The 21,371-nt window shown below is 39.1% G+C and overlaps 1 long non-coding RNA gene across 1 annotated transcript; it reads right to left on the bottom strand.

Moving 5' to 3' along the window:
* Nucleotides 1–4,335: 4,335 nt before the first annotated feature.
* On the bottom strand, nucleotides 4,336–19,877 carry LOC307044184. Its single transcript, XR_013809557.1, has 3 exons — nucleotides 19,595–19,877; nucleotides 5,857–5,966; nucleotides 4,336–5,587 (listed from the first exon to the last, which is right to left on the bottom strand). It is a non-coding gene; the product is annotated as an uncharacterized lncRNA (long non-coding RNA).
* Between the last annotated feature and the right edge of the window lie 1,494 nt (nucleotides 19,878–21,371).

Here is a 21,371-nt window from a genome sequence, read left to right as displayed (position 1 = left end):
TGCGTGGAGCCCCAGATCGAAGGAGATTATCAGTGGTCTTGTATGTCTTCCATTTTCTAATAATTGCTTCCACAGTTGATTTCTTCACACTAAGCTGCTTACCTATTGCAGATTCAGTCTTCCGAGCCTGGTGCAGGTCTACAATTGTGTTTCTGGTGTCCTTTGACAGCTCTTTGGTCTTGGCCATAGTGGAGTTTGGAGTGTGACTGTTTGAGGTTGTGGACAGGTGTCTTTTATACTGATAACGAGTTCAAACAGGTGCCATTAATACAGTTAACAAGTGGAGGGCAGAGGAGGCTCTTAAAGAAGAAGTTACAGGTCTGTGAGAGCCAGAAATCTTGTTTGTTTGGAGGTGACCAAATACTTATTTTCCATCATAATTTGCAAATCAATTCTTTAAAAATCAGACAATGTGATTTTCTGGATTTTTTTTTGTCATTTTGTCTCTCATAGTTGAGGTATACCTAGGATGAAAATTACAGGCCTCTCTAATTTTTAAGTGGGAGAACTTGCACAATTGGTGGCTGACTAAATACTTTTTTGCCCCATTGTATGTATGTATAACATCTGAAGATGTGTAGTTTTATTCACGTTTTCACATAATTTTACAGGATATTGCTATATTATTTCACATGTTTTACTTCAACACATTAATATCTGATTTGTAAAACAGACAGAAAGGTATATCCGTCATTTGATGGTAAGCTATTGAAATTCTGAATCCATAGATGTGTCTCCCATCACCCAAAACCCCTGACTAGTATCAGTATTTACATTCTTATATTCAAAGAAAATCAGTAATATCTTAAAAAACTACAAGTCCTTTTATATCAACTGTGCACCATTATGGTGTAAATATAACCTATTTACCAATTGGATCAAATATAAAAGTCAGCCGAATTAATGTTGATACTGCAGGGAGACGTATTGTGTGAAGAGAAATTGAAGATGTTGTTTAATTGCTGATATATTTATGATCCACGTCACGCATTCAGTTTCGGTGGCAGTTCTTCCAGTTTTTCCAGAAGTCTTCTAATTAGGGCTCTATAAATAAATAACTACGGCAGATGTGTAATATTTAATGCAGCTGAACCGTGTATTACAATGCCGTTATGTGATGACTTTCAAAGAGAAAAGCAAGTACACTCTGAATAAAGTATTATTATCCTTCTTTTTTTTTAAACGTTTTTTCGGATTTCATATCACATAACATCATATCCCAACGTGCATTGCGGCTAAACAATCCAATCACCGAGCTTCAACCATAGCTGAGGATCTTGGGTAATCAGTTCAGTGGGTGTGCTGTTTCTGGTTATTTTATTTTGAAATGCAGTTCCTGACGGACGCCAAAAAAGCCAGAGATTATAGAATTAAACAAATAAATAAAAACAAGGATAATCGTGTGTTATTGTTGAGTAAATAACAGTGTGTTATTTAGAAAAGAATAACAAATTAGAAGGAAAAAAATATTTTTAAAAATACAGATTTCAGTATTCTGAGGCTCTGAGCCCCATTTGTTTTCCTTGCGGACGACAAAAAAAGTCAGACATTATACGATTTAAAAATAAAAACAATAATCGTGGCTTGATATTGAGTAAGAACCATAGACAGTATATAGAATAGAATAGAATGGGAGGGATGAAACCCTCTTTAATGGTCACACATGCAGAGCACACAGCACACACAGAGAAATTTGGCCTCTGCATTTAACCCATCCTAGTACCAGGAGTCTAGTACTAGGAGCAGTGGACAGCTATTTTACAGCGCCCACTGTACACTGCACTGTACATGTAGTGTACTGTACATGTAGTGCACTGTGTACACTGTACTGTACATGTATATAAAGAACATGTTTTTATGAACCACACAGCTTCTGGTCTTCCAAGACCCGACCGGACAAAAAGACGTGTTGCAGGCACGAAACACACAACCAATAGAAATACATTGCTTTTAAAATCATTCTGTGTGACACGAAAAAAGGGGAAAATCGTGTTGGTGAGGTGAACACGAATCAATAGATTAAATGTTGTGACTATAACACGAAATGCCGTGAGACTGGGTTGCTATATCGCACTACAACCGGGTCCAGGGTAGCGGGCAACGGTACCAGGTTAGTAACTTAACTGGCTTGTTGTGTTGTACTTGCCTTTTGCTTGACTGTATTCGCGACATAGTTGACTAGTTTTGCATTGTTGCTTTTTTTCTGATCAGTCATAAGTAATGGAATCATAGCAAATGCACACAGGGGCACTACAAATGTGTTGCAAGGACATTTGCTACAGATATTTTGGTTCCCCTTGGGATGAACTGTAACAATGTTGATTATCATGTGACTTATCAAGTAGCAATATATTCAGGTCAATGTGTTTGTCCAAATAATTGATAACCGAATGCATGCAAAACGTTTGACATTTTAAACCGTATTAGCTTTATTTTTTGTTAAAAGGCAATTTAAGAATAGTAACACTCTCAACTAAGATCCTGAATAGAGTAAACATCAGCGTGTCAACATAAGCGTTGTAAGCGTGTCAACAAGTTGTCGTTTCCATATTTATTTCAAAGCTGTGCCTAAGTAAAGCCTCAAAGAGCTGCTAGCATGGCTGTATTCTTACTGAAATCAAAGTACACAAGCTCCAATCTTAGGGATATCCAGGACTTAATGGACTGTCTTTTTCAGAAAGCTGCATACAGTACTTTTGGACTTCGCTGTGGGAGGATTACGTGACTAGAAATATCAGGCTCTTTGACATGATCCCAAATTTTGTACATTTTAATGTGACAGCTCACATGGGTCCACAGAATATATTTTAATCCCAGTTTATCCCACATACTGAACTTGGTGCGTAAATTAAAAAAAGCCAACTTAAATTTGTCAAGTAATTAAGCCAAGTAACTGTAGATTAAATTTGGTGCGAAGAGGCTTGAAAATTCTCATTTGTCAATATGGGTCACAGCCTCTTTTTTTTATTTCCTTGTTTGATGCGTCAGCGCGGTTAACGGCTCATTTGGGTAGATACTTGCTAAATGAACCAGACCAAATCCTGCCTCTTGGTTAATTGTCTTTGCAGATTCTTTGTTATACTTTGACATCTGACTCTACAGCCATTATATTGTTTGATAAGTGCATCTGTCAAGCTATTCAGAGTCGCCTTCTAAGTTGCCAAAGCCAAACAACAATTAACCATTTCTAATCCTCAAACTATGACCAAATAAATTCCCCATCTTCCCATCAGCTTTAGCAATGCAATATGAAAGTTAATAACCGGAAAGTCATTTCTAGAATTCAATGATATGTTTATGGCGATAAGGAGCTATTATGATTGGTGTGAGAGGGTAAATGAGGTGACGGGGACTAAGCTGCTTTGTGACTATGCATCCGGCTGAGGAGAAGGAGCTGAGTCATTGAGGTGACAGTGTGTGGACAAGATAATGAAAAACTTCAATAATGTCTAAGGGAGGGAGAGAAGGACAATAAATCTGTAATCTGTGCCTGGAGATGTGATAACCCATTACCCACATAAAGATAACATCTGGTCCCCACACTCCTCTCTTGCAGGAGATAACAGACCATTTTACATTTCAGATCCTTATGCTTTTCTAATCCCTTGGCCCAGGCAGTGAAAGCCACCCTAGTAATCATTCGCACATATAAACAAACTCTTAATCTTCCCCGGAAAAACTTCAGAGAATTAACAAGGCTCATTTTGTGTAAGCATGCACAGCTGTTTCTCATATAGGCTTGAAATGACCTGGATTTACCGATGAGCCAAGATTGTGTTCCAAATTGGCTTTCACGTTTGTGATTTTCCATAAAATGCAAGCCATTAGATATAATGACCTAATGTCTTAAGAAATTACTGTAACCATCTTGCAACTGATCTTGAATTTCACCTCAATTCCGCCTTAATAATTTGGTTCTTCCCTGACAGTTGTTGAGGGTGAAATTAATTATGTCATCTTGTTTTTATAATCCCTTATATCATCTCTCTGTGTTTCCAAACTATGTTAGTTCTAAGAAATAAGAAAATCAATTTTGTCAGACAAAATATCCCAAAATATGTTCTCTCTTTTACAGATCACAACTCTGTACGTGTCTCTCTGATTAATTTATCCTCGCCTTCAGCAAAACACTGAAGCAGAGCAAAACAATTTTAAACAGCATTGTGGGAAAACCACAGAAAAATACTGGCAGAGTACACATGAAAAAAATTCTTAAAGGTGAACATGGAAAAGGTTTTGTTCCATGTTGCAAGCTTTATTGTTTTTTGGAGAAAGCTGCTTTGTCTGCACAAAATAAATAAGAAAAAAGATTTGTACCCTCAATTGGAACAGGATCCAAACTCCTGCTTTAGAGGCAACAACCGTGCTTCATCTTACCATGTGATAGATTGTGTGTGTGTCTCGAAGTTTAACTGAACAACCCTGCAATGTCGTTCTGATGAACAGTTACTTTGGTTCAGCTATGCAGATTAACAGAATGTGATATAATAAAGGAATGCGTTAGATCCATGCTTGACAAAGACTTGCACTTTTAGGTATTCTGCTCACATATCTAGGTCAAATATCCCACTGAGAAGCTACCTAAGTTGTGTTTTCTAACAGAAATAGGGCTTTGATTCGTCTGCTCGGTTCCTTAACTCTCAGTTTTCTGTGATAGTGAGCTCTGTGTCAAAATCTGGTGAGTTCCTGCATATCATTTGTTACACTAAGGTCATACAAAACACACTTAGAACCTTCGCTAAACAGAGGCAACCATACTGATCTTATCAAGACTTTATCATAATGCTATTATAATATACTTACAATCAGAGGTGAGAAGTAACTAAGTACATTTACTCTAGTACTGTACTTAAGTACAATTTTGAGATACTTTTAATTTACTTTAGTATTTCCATGTAATGCTACTTTGTACTTTTACTCCTAAACAATGCAGAGGTTAATCGTGTACTTTTACTCAACTGCATTTATTTTGAATAGCATACTTAACAAAGTATGTTTACGTGCATAATTACCTCTATTAATCTGACAAGGGATTATCATAACAAAGGAAGGAATAGCTGGACAAACAATTAGGCCTAATGACGGACAAAAACATTATATTAGGCTAAACACTTTTAAGAGCATATGAGTTTGTAAAGTAGTGGACGGAACATTGCTTGCTCATGGTCATTAAATTCAGTATAGGAGCCCAACATTTGGAATAGTTACGCGTAGTGCCTGAATTTGCCTAAAAAAAAAGGCATGTTTTCCATTTGAAAAATACACTGAGAAAAGGAAACATTTTTGATACCACATATATTGGGTTCTTCTTTTCTAATGTGACATTGTTGTGTTGTCTTCTATTTTATGTTATCAGAATACAATAAGTAAATGCAATAAAATATACAATATATTAATACAACTGTTAATAATAACATGAGTGATATAGACTTTTGGTCATTTATTTAGAACTGTTAATATTCTTCAGTGTTGGCTTGATCCTTTAGGAGGGTATTACAGGCGGAGGTTGTCCAACTTCTCTAGCAATCTGACGCTCCGTGGCAGGCGGAGACATGATGGCAGGACTGAGCAGCAGTTATTCTTTTTACTGTTGGAAAACATATACACAAGTTTCAAATCCAACATTCAAAAGCTTTATTCTCATATGCACAATAGCTACAGCGTTGTTTAAATGAATGTCCTAACCCTGAATCAACAATCAATGCAACATACAATAAACTTCAGACGTGAAATTATAGGCAAGTGAAAACACTTCTCAGCGCTCCGGAGTTTAACTAGCCTTATGATAGGATGAACTTAAGCTGTATATAGTCAATAAAGACATGTTTAATAGAGTGTTGCTGTTAGAGAACATACCTGCGCAGCACTCCACTACGTCTTGGCTTTGGCTTCATGGCCTTCACTGTCCTCTCCCTTTGAGTTTTTTCAAAGGCTGGGATACATTTTTCCAAATGATCACTTGTTACCTGGTGACAAACATATGGTTGTATAACCTTAAAGAACTAACAAAAAAATAATTAAGTATTTGCAATGCATAAACATAGAAGTTATCACTGTCATATTATATGATCACTTAATGTAAGTAAGTTTAAGTCAAACTAACAAAAGTAAATATTATTCACCAGGGCATTAGTGGGCTTCAGGGTCTCAGGGAGCGTGGACACAGTGACTTGTCTCTGTTTTTGAGGATTCTCGGTGCAGGCACTAACAGGAAGCTGCTGTGCATTAGTGGAGAGTCCTCTGAAGGCAGCTGTTATTTCATCCACACACTCATCTGTTACCTGCTGACTCCTCATAGTAAGTCTAGCCAAGTCAGCTGTTAAGTTGTCCATACCATCGCTTGATAACTGATAACTTTTGATTGACAGTCCAGCCATGGCAGCTGCCAACTCGTCCATATAATTCTTAAGAACGTGGTGACAATACTAAAAAAAAGTGTATATATTAGGTCAGTTAACCTCGAAGAGCTAAACAGTTCTAGTGGAAAGTAACTAAGTATTTGTAATGAATAAACATAGAAATTATCACTGTCATATTATATAATCACTTAATATGGAGATAAGTAAAACTGACACAGACAGTTTAAACTGCTTGTTAAAACGCTATTGCTTATTGTGTTTTCTCAGCACACTAATATAAATAAGGATGTATAATATAAAAAACTTCTACAAACTAGAAAATAGAGATTTCCCATCTTTATATAAATGTACACCAAAAAAAGAATCCAAATAAATACAACTTACTGTGTTGCCACAAAAGTATGTGTGGTATCTTTGGTACATGTTTGTCCAAGAAGCTGATATATCAGATATATATATATAGGTTTGTAAAATGTTTTCTCTCTCTCTCTCTTGCTATGTCTCTCTGGTGTAAAAACTCAGTTTGAATGACTGAAATTCAGTTGGATCTCCTCTATTCTTCCATCGGAACCTAGAATTGTTCTCTGTTATGTTCCGGAGCACTAGAACATTCGGAACAGCACCTGTTAATGTTACCTGCCAAATGAGTGAAAATAATACAATAGCAAATAATGGTGAATAAATCAAGAAAAATAAATCTGCCTGTATCATTTTAGAGTTATCTGGCTAACAAACTTAACATCACTTAGCTTGTTTTCAGTAGCAATAGCGCTAACCATCTCATAGAACATTTACTCAAGTACCATTCTGATGGTATTTTTTCCACATAATTGTACTCTACTTAAGTATTTCCATTTTATGCTACTTCATAATTCCAGTACACTACATACCAGAGGAAAATGTAATACTTTTTATTCCATAACATTGATATTTAGCTCACAGTTACTCATTACTTTTTACATTATAAATCCCATGATATACTGGTATTTATATGACCCTGTTTTGTATTACAAATCTACCCAGTTTCTTAAACCTTGACAAACTAAAATAATATGACATGAACACCTGCAACTCAGTAGATGGGAAAGGGTGACATGTCGAAAACCAAACACCTGTAAGGGGGTTGACACCTTTTCTTCCTCCTCCACTTAATAAGGCTTGAAACACTGCTGCCCATTGTGCCTAAACAAGAAAATGTCAATGCAATTTTCACAAAATGAAGTGCTTGAGTCTTATTTTAGACAGTCGACTATAATGGCCGTTTAAGCTTTGTTCTGACAGCTGAACCGGCTGCTCCTCACAGAGAGGAAACGTGTGTGTATGACTGTAAATTGTGGATAAGGGTAAAATGCCCCATTTGTTCTATTTTGTCAAACTGACAGACAGACTACAGATTATTTTCGTCATTATTTAAAAATAAATATTGGGTTAACGCTGCTGGTGACAGAATCTGACGAGTCACCAAACATCTTCACCACTACATGATACTACACCTCGTTCTGATGAGAGTCGCCTGGCAATCTTCAAATCAGGGGTCTTATATTTCATTATGTGTTTGTTTTTATTCACCCTGTAATTTACGAGAATGGCCGGTGTTTTCCTTAACTCACGTTTACGTTTTAATACATGTAATTTTGTGTTATCTTACGTGCAAACTTTCCATAATCAACAGGTTGGGAAAGATTTGATGCAGTGACATTAGAAAAAAAAATAATTACAACACACATACACACACATTAAGTTGGCATCTACTTATCTATCCTCTATCTCAGGGGTTCCCAAAGTGGGGGTCGCGAGATGATTACAAAATAAAAATGGAAAATTAAAAAAAAAAAATTGATAAAAAGAAATTGACCCCCGTCGTCAGGGGGTCGCCATTCTCTGGCACTGTTATTTTGGGGGTCGCGGGCTGAAAAGTTTGGGAACCCCTGCTCTATCTAACCACAAACGAGGGCGACTGTGGCTGTGAGGGAGTGTGGTCGTCTTTCAACCAGAAGGTTGTGGGTTCGATCCCAGCCCATGCAGTCAACATGTCGATGTATCCTTGGGCAAGATACTTAACCCTGAGTTGCTCCCGATGGCATGGCCAACGGTGTGTGAATGTGTGTGAATGTTAGGTCCTAGAGTAAGGTACACTGCTCTGTATGAATGGGTGTGAATGGGTGAATGACATGTAATATGTAAAGCGCTTTGAGGGGTCTTAAAGACTGGATAAAGCGCTATATAAGTACAGTCCATTTACCATTTACGAGACTTACCTCAAAACTAGCGTCCATTAAATTTGTAGCCCTGGATGTATAAAGTCACAGTTGTACCGCAAAAAGTTATTCTCCATGGGGAAGAATCAAAAAGCATCACCAAAGATGTTTTATTGAAAAGGAGATAAAGATGTTAAACCTGTGTTCAGAACCGTCTCTGGTTTTCAGTCCTCCAGCCTATGGGAAATTGTGCTGACCATGACTGAAATGGGCCATTGGGCAGAATGAGTACTTTTACCTGTTCTACATTCAGTACATTGTTATGCAAATAATTTTAATAATAATAATACATTTTATTTATATAGCGCTTTTCACAACTCAAAGACGCTTTACACTATGAGGGAGGGTAGACAAACAAGGACAGGCAAACAAGTATAGTAAAATAAAAAAATAAAAAGGCAGTCAAGAGGAAGTTTTATGGCTTATGGGTAGACAGAGTTGAAAAGATGTGTTTTGAGGTGGGACTGAAAGACTGTGAGGGACTCAGAGTCACAGAGATCTTGGGGGAGGGAATTCCAGAGCCTAGGAGCTGCCACTGAGAAGGCTCTGTCCCCAAAGCTGCAGAGTGTGGATGTGGGAATGGATAGGAGTTCGGCTGCGGTGGATCTGAGGGACCGTGGGGGTTGATAAGGAGTGAGAAGGTTTGTGAGATAAGGGGGTGCCAAATGGTGGAGTGCTTTGTAGGTGAGGACCAGAATTTTGTAGTTGATGCGATGGGAGACAGGAAGCCAGTGGAGGTCTTTGAGGACTGGGGTGATGTGATGCCATGATTTGGTATGCGTGAGGAGACGTGGCTACAATGCGTTCAAGAGTTTTTGAGAGGAATGGTTGGAGATGGGGCGGTAATTAGTGAGGGAGGAGGGATCAAGACCAGGTTTTTTGAGGATTGGAGTAACGGCAGCAGTTTTGAAGGCAGAGGGGACGGTTCCATGGGAGAGCGAGGAGTTGAAAAGGTTAGCAAGATAGGGGCAGAGGACGGGGAGGCAGGACTTCAGGAGAGGAGTTGGTAGACTAGAGGGTCAAGGGAGCAGGTTCTGGGATTTGAGGAACCGATCAGATGGAGTATTTCAAGTGGGTTAACCAGGTTGAACTGGGAGAGGCGGCGCTGGGGAGGAGGAGTCAGGAGGTCAAGGGAGATGGGGGGAGAAATGGTAGCGTGGAGTTTGGGGGAGATGCTTTTATATCAGATGGAGCTGAGATGGAGTGGTTAATGGCGTTAATTTTGTCTGCAAAAAACTGGAGGAATGAGCTGCAAGTAGCGGAAGTAGAAGTAGGGAGGTTATCAGCACGGGGTTTGAAGAGCTTGTTAACTGTGGAGAAGAGGGTCCTGGGGTTACGGGAGGGGTCAGTGAAGATGTTGGAGAGGTAGGCAGATTTAGCGGCAATAAGAGCATCTCTGTATGCATTGAGATGGAGTTTGTAGCTTATGTAATGGACTGTGAGGGATGATTTATTTGAAAGACGTTCAAGTTGGCGGCCTCGCTGCTTCATTTTACGCAGTGCGGGTGTGAACCAGGGTGAGGAGGTCTTGAAAGTAACAGTTTTATTTTTGAGGGGGGCTAAAGTCTTGAGGGAGGTGAGTTGGGTGGAGTTAAGGTGGTTGAGCAGATCATCAGGTGAGCTGAGGGTTGCGTCCAGGGGGAGATTAGACGATAGCAGTTTGGAGAGATGGTTATGGTCAATGGAGTGTAGATTACGGAAGGTGGTGTTTCTGGGTGAGCAGGGGTTTCGGGTGGGGGAGGCAATGGTGAATTGTATGAGTTTGTGGTCGGAGAGGGGAAATGGGCAAGGGTGGAGGTCAATCACTGGGAGGTTGGTAGAGCAGACGAGATCAAGAATGTGTCCTTTGTCATGGGTGGGGAAGGTGACATGTTGGGTGATAGAGAAATTGTCCAGTAGGGTTGTGAATTCGGATGCCAGCTTGCAGGTGGGTGAGTCAATGTGAATGTTGAGGTCACCAAGTAGTAACAGACGTTGAGACAGGGATGAGGCAAGTGTGAGGAATTCAGTGAAATCGGAGAGGAAGGAGGGATGAGGTTTAGGAGGCCAGTAGATGAGGATGACTGTCAGTGAGGGAGGGGCTTTGAAGGCAATGAATTCAAAGGATGATACTGAGGGGAGGTTTAGTTCTGTGATCTGGATGTTCTGATTGTGGATTACAGCAAGGCCGCCACCATGGCGGGAGGGGCGGGGTTTCGTGATGTATTTAAAGCCAGGAGGGGATGTTTGGTTGAGGGAGAAGTGGAAACAAATTCAAGTTGTAGTAAGTAATGCAATTGGCTTGATAACTTAATTGTTCTAAACCTTACACTTAAGGATTTCAAGTCCACTCCCACTTAACATGCCTGGACAAGTTCCGAAAGTTAAGACAAATAGAAATATACAAAGGACATTTAAAAAAAAATTTGAACTGTGAATAGTTATGTGAGAGAAAAAAAAGTTGAATAGTAGTAAATAGTTATGTGAGAGAATACAAAGTAGTAGAGGCTACTGCAGTAGCCTCTACTACTTTGTATTCTCTCACATAACTATTCACAGTTCAAAATTTTAGTCAAACAGCAATTTGCCTATACAGTGCAACAAGGCTATTTACTGTATTTGAATGACAAAAGATGACACTCACATTAAAATGTCCTTTGTATATTTCTATTTGTCTTAACTGTCGGAACTTGTCCAGGCATTTTAAGTGGGAATGGACTTGACATTCTTAACTCACGGTGTAGAACAATTAAGTTATCAAGCCAATTGCATTACTTGCTACAACTTGAATTTTTTTTTAAGTCAATAAACGAAGCAGATCAAGGACATGCTTCTTGAGGTAGGATCGTTATTTAGAGTTGTCATTGAAATGCAAGTTGTTGGCAGTCACCCCTTCAGAATATATTCATTTAGGTAATTTCTCTTTTTTTCCTTTTTCAAAAATAGCACAATACAATTGAAGTACGCAGAGAACTATAGCCATCCGCTGCCTTGTCGTGTACCTTGGAGAAAAGGAAGAGGACCTAAGGAGTTTAGCGACGTAATTCAAAATCTTGAAATTAAATAAACTCCAAGGAAAAAAGCACTGCTCTCTGTCAGTTACATTTCGAAGCATATTGCACTTTTGGCCACACCCCAATCAATAATATCTTAGCAACGTTCAGCATGGATAGGTGTTGACAGCAATGGCATGGGAAAAGGATTGTGTCAAATTTGAAAAGTGTCTTCTGCTCTTCACTTAACCAGTTCGAATATGGTATGGAACCTGCAAAAAAGATGAGAAGATACACTAAAACTTGCACGGTTGTGATTGACAAAATCTGTCCACATGCATTTAAACAGGCAAAGTACTCAAAACCACCTCTGTGTGTCTTCAGGACCACATTGCCATGATGACACACACATGCAGACTCAATAGGTGAAAACAATACCAGCGTTGCTTAAGCAGCTGGTAATAATGGCTCTGAATTAGCTAAGAGTGACAGTTTGAAAAGTATGCAATTACCTAATTCATTATCTCTTATGCGCTAACCTATTATTTAATGTGCTTCAAAACGACATGAACATCGCCTTCATCAGTGACCGGTCCACCCCAGGATCTGACCATACGATGGCAACCATCGTGGTCGTGGGAAACAAATGAATGAGAAAGCATTCTGCGTTAAATGTGTTCATACTGTTTGAAATAACGACTGGCGGCAGTGTAAACATCTTTGTTACATCTTTTGTAAAATGGATGTTTGTGATCTGCAGATTGGTGGCCATTGAGTTTGTTACTGTAGCTTTACAAAAACTTTACAGATTGTACATATTTGGCACTGGTTTTAAATATGCAAAGGCCTCTAACTTTGTTGTGATGGCAGCATTTATTTGCTGTGTCCCCATTTCCCATGGTAATATGGCTAATTTGTTTATTTATTATTTGTGGGGCAATTTCAATTTGTGTTATTTATCTTTTTTTTCAAGATTTAAATGAAGCTCAGCGCAAGTTCTTTCAGGAAGACTGGGTGTATATACATTCACTCCACAGCTGCATATAATCAGCTCATCACAGGCGTTCTCTTTAACCTATTACATTTCACCTCATTCTCCAGCAGCCGATCAACGTGCTGCAGCCAAACTATAAAATGGTTCTCCTCTCTGCTGCAGTCATCTGTGATTTCAGGTGTTCATGCACCTTATCATATCGCATGTGTCAATAAATGTTCAAACAAAATGAATTCTCTCCCAATTGAAACATCATGTGTTGAAATAAACAACTGCAGTTCAAAATAAAAACTGAATTGCCTAATATTTTTGTTGTGGAATCAATTAATTTCTTTCTTTAAAGTCAAAAACATGAAAAAGCTAAGAAAAACAACTATTGAAGGCAATATATTTGGAGCAACTTAATTTATAAATGGTAAAAACTTGTATCCCGAATGAGGGTAATTAAGTACATACAACTTAAAATTATTTTTAAATAATGTGGTAAAACTAGTCGGAACAACTTAATCTTTTGAGTAATCAACTTCAAAACTTGTGTTTATAATACCAATTATTAAGTAAGTGGTGATTAAAAACACCTCTGATTGTAGAGGAAAAGCCTTCTCCCCTAACTCAAATAACTTTGTTGCTTTAAGACAATTTCATTAGAAGTTGTCTTAACTCAATAAACATCAATGCAAACTGTTGCGTTGATTTTCTTTGTTGAGCCAAGGCAATTGTTTTTAGAGTGTACGATAGGAAATTGGAAACAGCTAAACTCCCCTCTCATCTCATGCTAGAAAGCTAAAGAGGTCAAGTTTCTGTTGAGGTGATAACATGACCATGAACACCAGGAAGGAAACGTATGCACAAAAGGGTTACATTAAAGAAAATGGAACATCGTCCTTCACCAAGGTCACCTAATGAGAAAAAAGGATGCTTGAGCTATAAAAAGGCTAATACAACCGTTGTTCAACAGTTTTAACAGATTTATTTCTACACGATGAGGCGATGAGGCTAAGAGGCTGTTGAATCCATGTGTGGACAAGAGTATGGAAACAGACCTCCTCACCAACATTTTATTCTTACGTGCAGTTAAAAAACACTCATCAAGAAAATGCACTGCAGACAATATGATTTTGGTGAATAGAGTTTTTTCTTAAAAAGAATGAAAACACGAGTCAACAGTGGAAAGTACTTGATCCCTTGGATAAGAAAAGTTCCCACCATTATCAGTGATGCCCTTCTTCAGGGTCACATACCTCTTACAATCACAATAAGTCAAAGGCGATGGTGGTTTGAGCCTGAAGTGCAGGACCGGAATAATCTCACAACCCACAAACCTCCCAGGATGCATTGTGTATGCACCTTGTATTACCAATCAGGTCAGGACAGTGAATGTTTCTTCTGAAGAGTTATCTCCTAGTGCAGAACTGAGGAATAATTGCAATCAAAAAGTTGTTTTTCAACAGTTGAGCAACTTCTTGCATTTAAATAACTGTTTCGAGGTGTTCCAATCAGGCTTTCGTCCAAACCACAGCACTGAGACTGCTCTTGTAAAGGTCTTCAATGACATCCACTTAAACACAGACAGTGACAGAACTTCAGTGTTAGTATTATTAGATCTCAGTGCTGCGTTTGACACTGTTGACCACCACATATTAATAGACCGACTGGAAAACTGGGTGTGACTCTCGGCAACAGTTCTAAATTGATTTGAATCCTACTTAAACAACAGAAAAAACGTTGTTTCTATAGGTAAATACATATCTGAATTGACAAATATGACATGTGGGGTACCTCGAGGCTCCATCTTGGGGCCTCTTCTCTTTAACATCTACATGCTACCACTGGCTCAGATAATGAAAAACAACAAAAGAAGTTACCATAGCTATGCGGATGACACACACATTTACATAACCATTTCACCAGGAGACTATGCTCCAATTCAAACACTGAGTAAGTGCATTGAACAAATCAATGACTGGATGTGTCAGAACTTTCTCCAATTAAACAATGTCCATGCTTTTATTTTCAGTAGACTGGACTACTGTAATGGTGTCTATACAGGTTTCACAAAAAAATCGATTAGCAAGCTGCAGCTAATTCAGAACGCTGCTGCTCGAGTCCTCACTAACACTAAGAAAGTGGATCACATCACTCCTGTTCTGAAGTCTTTACACTGGCTTCCTGTGTGTCAAAGAACAGATTTCAAAATACTGCTGCTGGTTTATAAAGCTTTGAATGGTTTAGGCCCAAAATACATTTCTGACCTTCTGCTAAATTATGAACCATCCAGATCTCTCAGGTCTTCTGGGACTGGTCAGATTTCTGTCCCCAGAGTCAGAACTAAACATTGAGAAGTTCAGTTATTATGCTCCAAATATCTGGAACAAACTACCAGAAACCTGCAGGTCAGCTGCAACTCTGACTACTTTTAAATCCAGGCTAAAGACTTTTCTTTGTGCCGCTGCTTTTAATTGAACTATTCATATCTTAAACTGCACTGTAACTTTTATCCATGTGTTTTTTCTTTTTATCTCACACTGCACTGTAACTTTTATTAATGTATCTTTGCTTTTAAATTAGTATTTTTAAATGTAATTTCATAATATGTTTCTTAATGCTCTTAATGTCTTTCATTTTTGTAAAGCACTTTGAATTGCCTTGTGTTGAAATGTGCTATATAAATAAACTTGCCTTGCCTTGCCTTTTTGTCATGTTGTGTTCTCGTTAAAGTGTCACATAATTGTACTCATTCTGTACAATAACTGTCTACGACGGGTCTAAGACATTTTAGTTTTGTAAAAGAGAGCGCGCTCTATACAAATTGTATTACTATCCACAAATAATGACACACCAACACCTTTTGGAAGCATTTACATTTACATATTTACATGTGCCTTGCCAAGTAAAAGCCAATGCCTAGTTGCATGGTCATTTTTACTGTATCCTTTGACAGCCACAATAAATATGTGCCGTTTATTTGAAGCTTTATGGAACAAGCCCAATAGGTGCTGCTTTTTTTTTCTCTGAATGTAATGTTGAAAACATACAGGTCACACATCAAAGCACAGCCTCACTTGGACAGTGTTTAGTCTGACAGGGGTCTGAATAAAAGCTCCCATTTTAAGCTCCCTGACAAGATAAAGTCAGCAATGTGTTTTCTGTGTTGGCACAGAGGGCAGCATTTGTAAAGAGAACTCTCCCTATGACTGTTCAGCTCCGTTGGTTACATTCAGATATGTCAGTACCCTGTGACGCCATAAAGTGTCCATAAGGAGAGAAGTGAGGGACATCTGTGACATGTCATGGATAAAGGTGAGCTCAAAGCGAGGCCTGTTTACATTCAGGATCTGCTGCATGCATCCTGTCCAGGGGCGGTTCTAGGGGGGGGGGGGGGGCAGTGCCCCCCTAACACTGATCTCTGACCCCCTGTGGCCCCCCTAAAAATGAAAAGTGAAAAAAATGAAAAATGTATGATTTATTACACCATTTATTGAATGACGGAATAGGCGGAAATGACGTTATTCGTCATTCTAGTCGGACCCATTAGAGCGGTGCACTCACTTTCACTGTCCGGCTGATGTGCGCGAAAAACAAACACTTTTCATCTCGGATCATCAGATGCTGTTGCATCCAAGAAAGACTGATTGAAACCTACGTTTCGAGAGACTACCACGATAATTGAAAGTGAGTTAAACTATTGTATCCGTGTAATTGAAGATGTAAAGTAGAGATGTGACTGTTCATTGCCTTTATTTTTATATAAATATGATATGGTGTTAGTGCAAAAATTGTACTATAACTATAATTAAGCAATAGCTCACGACAGTGAGCTATTGCTTTTATAAAACGGTTACCAAGTGTGGCAATATGAAAGAAAAATACACACTCTAATTTAAATTAGTAAATAATGATGTTCAAAATAAAATAGTCCCTCCGTTGCCTTCTGCACGAAACCTAGTGCGAGGTGGTTGCTATGCAACAACACTAACAGCTAGCGAACATTTTAGACAGAGAGCGTTGATCCATTATTTGGCTATTTATTTACATTCATTTTTCTATGTTGCCGTTTATTGTGCAGCCACTGAAAAACTGTCCAGCATCAGTAGCATGGCTTACGTGGTGACTTTTATAGGTTGAGGTTCTTCTAGGCTGTTGCTTGGCGTGGCGAGAATATTGCTCCACTTTCTCCGGTTTCCGAGATTGGGCTTCCAGTAGCTCTGGAGAGAGCTTTCGCACCTGTGGCCACTAACGGTCATAATTTCTCTGCTTTTTTTCAAGACCTGCATCAGAAAGCTTTTGAATGGTGGTACTTTTCCAGTTGGTCTACCTGCTCTTCACGTAGCTCTGCATGTCGTCGTTTAGCTGCTTTTTTTTCTGGAGATAGGCACTGCTCAATCCACTCCTCCATAGTAAGACCCCCCCGGAGGTCGAAGTTAATCTTAAATGTTTCCATCTTATGCTTTGTAAGTTTGTTTCGTAACGGAAGAAATTTAAATATATTTATAAAACTGACAAGTCAAATCAAGCAATCTGATTGGTCGATAGCGTTTTTGCGGACCTCTTTGATTACAGATTTGAAAACATCGTTGCTTGCTTTAAAAGTAGCACAATTCATTATGTCAAACCTTGGAGAGTATCTAGATATCCCTGCCCTAATGCCAAAGGAACTGCACACTGAATATGTTTTGCCGTTTGTTGTCTATTTCTGGACCGCTACGTAAAAAGGAGGGTTTCTGCCCCGTTACTTCTCCGCTGCTTTCTTGTTCCAGTTTGAAAAGCAAACTGCAGTTTGCTTTTCAGCCCAACTGTATACTGTGTCTCTCAGGCGCGGAGGGATACTGACTTGTTGTGAAAAGTAACTTACAATTCTACCCGTGGTATATGCTCAGTATATCACGGCTAAGAACCGATCAGATTGCTTGATTTGACTTGTCCGTTTTATAACTATATATATACTATAACAGTAATAACTATAAGATATATTTGAAATAAATAAGTGTACTGAAACAAATACCAATAACTGTATTGCATTGTTTTCTTATGCGCAATTACTTCATACTGTCTAGTTCTCTTTTTCGTCCTGCATTTATTGTGCCCCCCTCAGAAAATAACTGGCCCCCCAGTGGTCCCCCCAGTCAAATTGGTCTAGAACCGCCACTGATCCTGTCACAGCACAGTGACTGCTGAAGGGCGACTTCCATCAAGGACGAGCAATACAATGACCACTTTATCTGGCAACAAGTTCCAGTATCTTTTGTTGGCTCTCAGGAAACTAAACAGTGGTACATTCACTTCATAAACGTCAGCTTGGATAAATGTATCACATCTACAGGACAATGTGGGAGGTATTAGAAAAACAACAAACCTTATCATGTCAGACTTCATCCCAGCAATTTTTTCCCATCCTTTTAGCACAGCTCAATAAATTTAGACAGATGAGCTGGAGGGCCTGAAGCCAGACACTTGTTCAGGCATCAAAGCACATTTGTTTAGAATGTCATGGTCCAGTCATGCGGGTTTCCTTTGAGGGTTTTTTAGTGAGCAATTGATACCGTCAAAGATAAGTAAGTAAAACTTTATTTATATAGCACCCTTCTCAACACGAATGTACAAAGTGCTTTACATACAGTACACAATACACAATACAAAATACAACTATTTTGGACCTGCTGTAGCCAGTTTATTTATGTTTTGTTGAGGCAGGAGAAGAGAGCATTACAGTAATCAAGCCGGGATTAAATAAATGCATGGATAGCCATCTCCAGTTCTGCATTGGATGGAAACCCCCTGAGCTTGGCAATGTTCCTGAGGTGGAAAAAAAAGGGGACAAAAGATGCTCCATAACAGTGAGTATACTCTTCAATACTCCTAAGTGATCACGTTCTGATATATTAATCTTTTATTTTGCCTACTTAAGCTAACAGACTATTTAGCATTACCACATGTTGTTAGGTAGGGCATTGTCAAATGTTAGATCAGGATTTAGATACGGTTTTTGACTCACATCTTTCCAGACTTCGCTAAAGTTGGTTGCTGAGACAAACAACTCAGAAAAACTCAAACTAAGTTTTCTCCTTGATTTATCTGTCTGAAAATGGCCATTTTATGTTCAGAATGTTTGAATGCCTGTTAAAAATGGATCCAATTTCTACTTTGGTGATTATGGGAAGATGGTCATAGTTGGTCGTAATAATAATAACACAAATATTCAGGACTGTCGCATAACCAACGTTACACCAAAACAGGAAATAGACTTGCTACTTTCTTAACTGTATCTGATATAGGTCTGTAGTTGTTAGAGCAGCATCAAGCTTGAAATGGCAAGGGAGTGATTCCTCACTGGCTCCCCATTAGGCATGGGCGGTATCATTTTTTTCATACCGTCATACCTTGCTGACATCATACCGTGGCATACGGTATATGATGGTATCAGTCCCAATTTAAGGGGTCATTTATCCCCCAAAAACTATTTTTACTCACTATATCAACAGCCCCACCAAAAATATTTTCCACCAGCCGCCACTGACGGTATGACTTGGGTCGACTTGAGTGAGGTGGCGTTCGGCAGCAAATACATGTTTCAAACGGTATATTATATGTTCGGTGTAAAATGCAGCCCGAGCCGGTAGACGCTCGCAAAGTGCCGCGACGTGCGCGCAAGTGCAAAACAAGGGCTGCATACATGACACATTGTGCAAATGGCACATTTTGAGATCGGATACAGGACGCGTTTGTAGATGTCCGACGTTGTTTCCATAGTGAGCTAAGTTAACAATATATCATCATACATAAACATTTTCCGGGAGTAAATACTTGACTTATTGAATAAAGTTTGCTATATTCACTAACTAGTTTGGCAATATTATTCCGTGCATGTGTTAAAAACCTTATTTCCATTTGATTCATTGGATTACTCGCGTGAATGTTTAGCACGTAAATGCTTTCGTTTTTAAAACCGTCCGACCTCGACTACAAAACCATCAACCAGTTGCATAGGATTAAAAAATGTCAACACTCACTCACCCCGTCTTAAACATTCCCAAAGAAGTGCCTCTGTCTCTCGTTGTGCTGGATGAAGTCACTGGCGACGAGTAAACCCAAAATAGTGCCAAACAGGCGCAGAGGCATTTTTCTTTTTTACTAGTTGTCCGAGTTCGGGGCCGGCAAATGCTGCCGCCATCTTGCTCAGCTCAGCTCTGTGCTGAGCTCTGAGAGCGGGAAAGACGGACTGCCCTCTGCTGGCGCGTGCTGTGCATTACAACCAATGTCGTCCCTGTCAAAACTCCTTGTCAGTGTAATAGAATGAAACGCATCTGTGATTTGGCGCACAGTCTGTGACGTCACGGTATTGAAAATCATACCGACGGTATTTCGAAATACCCATGTATACCGTAATACCGTCATACCGCCCAAGCCTACTCCCCATCAACAATTTCTCTAAAACAGTACCATAGCCAAGTTATCACTAACAGGGATCAAACCCAAGTCTCTGCAGTGTTGCAATATGTTTTCGGACGTATAAAATATTAAAGGATAAGTCAACTTTCTAGCCTTCAACTGCATTTCTCCAAATCTAAAAAAAAATGATTTCAGGCTGGATGGAAATGTCAAGTTTTAGTGCTGCCTCTAAAAAAAGATCCCTTGGGCCAGCCACTGCAGAGTTGAATAATCATTTTTGATAAGTAACACTTACTTACTCCCCATGCTTTTATGTTCAAGAAACACATTGTTTTCCAATATGAATGTCTGAATAAACCTATATTCAGCGTCTGTCTGAAACACTCTTTGTTCAAGGCAATTTCAGTTTACTCTGATTGGCTTGCAAGAAAAATATGGCTGACATTTGCAAAGTGGTTCTCAAGCCGTTGGTCAGGATACTCAGATCGTGGGCGGTATATTGTAATTGAGTCTGCATGTGATGTGACACAGGAAAGAGAGACAGAATATATTGTTTAATCGCATGTTTTGACAGAGGAACAAAACTGGGTTTTCACGTTTCACAGTTTGTGGATTGGTACTCAAGCCACAATCACTGAAAACCAGAGTGTATTAATGATATAAGAAACTGCAGTTGAGACATTTACAAATCATGGATGTGTAAAGAGGACTGGTAACAGTGTTGGAGGCTGGACCCGTTCATTCATATGAATGTCAGTCAATGGGAAAAAGTATTTTCAGGCACAATAATGTCACGGACTGTCACATAAGTCACATAAGCAGTACGACCTTTTTGCAAATATGAAAATGTATTTCAACGTCCGGCACACTTCTTGTGGGCTTGGAAACAATGAACAACTTGAAAGAAAAAAATTAACTAATATTGTATCTTTTCTGAGTTAGTACTGGTCCCATTATAATGATGAATTTGCCTCCAGGCACGTGCACACATAGACCTCAAAGTGGGCTTGAGTCCCTGCCCTTTTTCTTCCTCCAGAGAAAGTGCCCTTTATGGGGTGTTTTTTTAATATATATTTTTTTTTTTATAAATTAATATCTATCTACTGCTGTTTGTGCACACTTTCCAAACATATATTGATTGAATAAAAAAATAAAAGTATCAGGTCCGGAGATTAGACTGTGAAGTTCCGCTGCTCTCTCTACCCTCCCTCCTTCCCTTCCTTCCACGTCTCGCGCACAGCGGTGCGGACATCGGCAGTCCCTTCAGACAGACAGACGCAGCACCTCCCACTTTATTGTCCCACGTTATGCCGGCTTTTCTTTGCTTATTTTGAAGGTGAGTGTTGATGAACAAATGACTAAACTGCCGGTGCCTCGAGTTTACAGCTAATTAGCCAAAAGA

This window comes from Notothenia rossii (genome assembly GCF_949606895.1).
Source record: "Notothenia rossii genome assembly, chromosome: 6".
NCBI classification, from domain to species: Eukaryota; Metazoa; Chordata; class Actinopteri; order Perciformes; family Nototheniidae; genus Notothenia; species Notothenia rossii.
Note: the sequence above shows the minus strand (reverse complement) of the source record. Positions and strands in the feature narration are given on the sequence as shown.